This window comes from Marmota marmota, unplaced genomic scaffold (genome assembly GCF_001458135.2).
Source record: "Marmota marmota marmota unplaced genomic scaffold, marMar, whole genome shotgun sequence".
Classification (NCBI taxonomy): domain Eukaryota; kingdom Metazoa; phylum Chordata; class Mammalia; order Rodentia; family Sciuridae; genus Marmota; species Marmota marmota.
The window spans coordinates 10,640,875-10,644,680 of NW_025999900.1; positions in this window are offsets into that span (position 1 = coordinate 10,640,875).

Below are 3,806 nucleotides of genomic sequence, written 5' to 3' on the forward strand. Positions count from 1 at the left end.
TTTTCTTATTTCTGTTGGCATTCTTTCAGGTCTGTGCCACATTCAGATATTCTTCCTTGATTATATTCCTGTCTTTCATTGTCTGTACAAATTCTTTTAACATCTGAGCTCTGTTCAACAATATAGGACTTAATTCCTCTTGCTTCTTTTTGAAAGCATTTGCATTTATACTTACAGATTTTGAGAATTTATAATTTCTTTTGATTCATCTTTCCTTCTAAGGTCCCATATCAAATAATATTCTCTCTCTCTTTTCTTTAATCCTGTCTTTTCTCAATTTTTTGAGATATACTTCTTACAGTCTTGATAATCTATGTCCATTTTTTCTCCCCCTATTAGGACTCTAATTTTAACTCCGCTTGATTTTCCCACGATTTCTACCATTGACTTTTAATTTCTCTCTTTTGGAATAAAATACAGAGCAGTAATTCCTTTCGTTGTTTCTTCTGTCTTTGGGGAGATAAAATTATCATCAAGATAATATTTTGACACTTGAACATTTCTTTTCGTCATCTAACATGGACATAAACAAGCATAATCAGTGTTAAGTTTTCAGAGAACATTGTGCCATAAATATTTACTTACAATTTTTTATATGAAGACATGGAAATTCCAAGAGAGTAAATATCTTTAAGGAATATAATAATTCATTATTTAATCTTGTATTTTTACACAACATATACTAGAAAGAAATACAATAATAAAGAATTTAAAGTCTTTGTTTCAATTAGTTTTCCATACTATAAGAGCTAAATATATTGAGAATTGCAGATGGGTGAGCCCAAAATATTAGGATACATTTATCAGATGCTTACTGAAGCAGTAATAATAGTTAATTTTATACAATCTTGACTCTTCCAAATGCATTTTTTAGTATTTCATGCAATGAAATAGTGAATACACATAAAGCAACTTTGCTCTATATCAAAGTATGATGATTATCTCAAACAAAAGTATTTATGTGATTCTTTGTGCTAGACTAGCTGGGTTTTTTTTTCTCATAAAACACCATTTCACTTGAAAGAGTGATAGAAAAACTTCAGTTATTCAAATTTAGGCATTTAGACAGCATTTTTAAAAATATTTTTTTAGTTGTTGATAGACCTTTATTTTATTTATTTATATGCAGTGCTGAGAATCAAACCCCAGTGCCTCACACATGCCAGGCCAGTGCCCTACCACTGAACCCCAGCCCCAGACTTTGTATAGAATTTTTTTCCTTTATTTGTAAGTTACTATTCACCTCATTAAAAAGAATCCACTTAAAGCACAGCCATTGTAGAACTAACATCCTTGATTTTTTTTTTTTTTAATTTTTAAGTTACATTAAGGGGCTGAGGTTATGGCTCAGCGATACAGCACTCGCCTAGCAAGTGTGAGGCCCTGGGTTCGATCCTCAGCACCACATAAAAATAAATAAATAAAACAAAGGTATTGTGTCCAATTAAAACTAAAAAATAAATATTTTTTTAAAAGTTACATTAAGTATACTTCAAATTTCCTTAATGACAGGTATTTTTCGTCAATTGTATTCCCATATCACACACTTTGGGACATTTTCTTGAAGATGAATAAACCAAGCTGTTACGGTTTAGATGTGATCTCCCCGGAAAGCTCACATGTGAGACAATGCAAGAAGGTTTGGAGAAGAAATGATTGGGTTATAACCTTAGCCCAATCAGTGAATTAATCCCTAATGGAATTAACTAAAGTGATAGGGTGTGACTGGAAGAGGTGGGAATTGGGGCATGGTTTGGTGTATATATTTGAATCTGGAGAGTGGAGTCTTTCTCTCTGCTTTCTGATCATGCATGATGTGAGCTGCTTCCCTCCACCTCACTCTTCCGCTATGATATCCTGCCTCACCTTGAACTCCAACATTTCTAAAGTGAGCATTGTCAATGCCCATGTGCTTCCCAAGCTGTGAGACTACATTACTGCATGGGAGTTGTGCCAGCAGGGTACTCAGGACTTGATTTGGTGAAGCTCAGAACCAAACACCCCCTCTTTAGTGTAGACCTGCTGGTGCTGCCCCACAACTTCCACCAAAGCTCATGTAAGAATTTGAGTCAGGGTTATACAGTGGAGGAGGTAGAGAGGGAGGAGGGGAGGGGAGGGGAGAGGTGGGGAGGGGGGAGNAAAATATTTTTTAAAAAGCAATTCTTTATTAGGATTTCACTTTGCAAGTATTTTCTTGAAATACATAGTTTCAATTTTATTTTCTTAAAGATACCATTTTAACAAAAAAAATTTTATCTCAATAAAGTTCAACTTAACAAGTTAAAAAAAAAAAAAAAGAATGAAGAAAACCTGTCTTTAGGAAAAGATAATAAAATGGAAACTACAAGAAAATCTAAATCCTACTTATTTTCAGTAGCAAGAGAAAACACATTAGCTACAGAGAACCAAGATAAAGATAACAGCTGATGTTTCATCAGAAAGAATGCAAGCAGAAAGATGTCGAAATAACATCTATGAAGCACACAAAACAAGAAACCTACTAGCTTTACCAATGAATATATTTATTCTTTACCAATGAATATATTTTTTTTAAAAAAAGGCAAAATAAGGACTTTTTCAGACACAAACTAGCTGAAATACAGCATCACTACAAAAAGTATTTCAGATTTTTTTAAACACAAAGATAGAAAATTACATGAATTAGAAACCTAGATCTATACAAAAAATGAAGAACATTGGAAGTGATAACTACACATACAAGCATGTTAGTTTTCTTTTTCTGTTGTAACAAATTACCACAAACTTGTTTAACAAGGTTTAAACAATAGAACCAAGAGTCAACTCATTAGAACAAAAAATGCTCCTAACACCTAAAAACGTCCAAAGAATTTAGGAGCTCTGTGTCACACATTGCTATCACTCAAGAATTTATAAAGGCTTTAGGAACTGTGGGTCAGGAAAAAAAGTCAGAAACTATACATTTTTCTGAAATGCTTGGAATATAAAATGTCTCAGATTTCAGAGCTTTCTCAGATTTTAGAATATTTGTGTATACTTCACTGATTGAGTACTTCTAATCCAAAAATATGAATCTGAAGTGTCTCAAGTTTGAATGTCATATAGGTGCTCAAATGGTTTTGAATTTTAGATTTTGCGTTTTCTAGTTAGGGATGCTTGACCTCTATTAGAACAAAAAAATTCTCTGAACACCCATCTATGAGGGGGTTAGGTGCCCTATCTCAGGAACTAAAAGCAGAGACCAAACACATATTTCTTGGTATAGCACAATATTACATTACAAATACCTATACTGAAAACTATAAAACATTTCTAATAGAAATTTTTTAAATGACCCACATACATGGAGAGAGATACGATGTTCATGAACAGGAAGACCCAATATTGTTAAGATATGGATTCTTTCCAGATTGATCTGCAGTATGAATGGAATTACAATCAAAATCCCAGTAAACTTCTTATAGAAATTGACAACTGGATCCTAAATTTCATATGAAAATGAAAATGACCAAACCAACTTTGAAAAATAAGAACAAAGCTGAAAAATAAGACTATTTGACTCAAGACTATTCTTTAGGCTTCAGGAATCAAGACATTATGATACTGGTATAAAAATGGACAGCTAGATCAATGGAACAGGAAGTTCTGAAATAGACCTACATACATGGTCAATAGATTTTTACAAAGGTACAAAGGCAATTGAGCAAAGATAGACTTTTTAACAATTTATCTAGGACAACTCAACAGCCATAAACAAACAAAAAATAAATAATATAAAACCTGAGTTTTTATTTCATTCCTCACACCATACAAGAAAAACCCAAAAT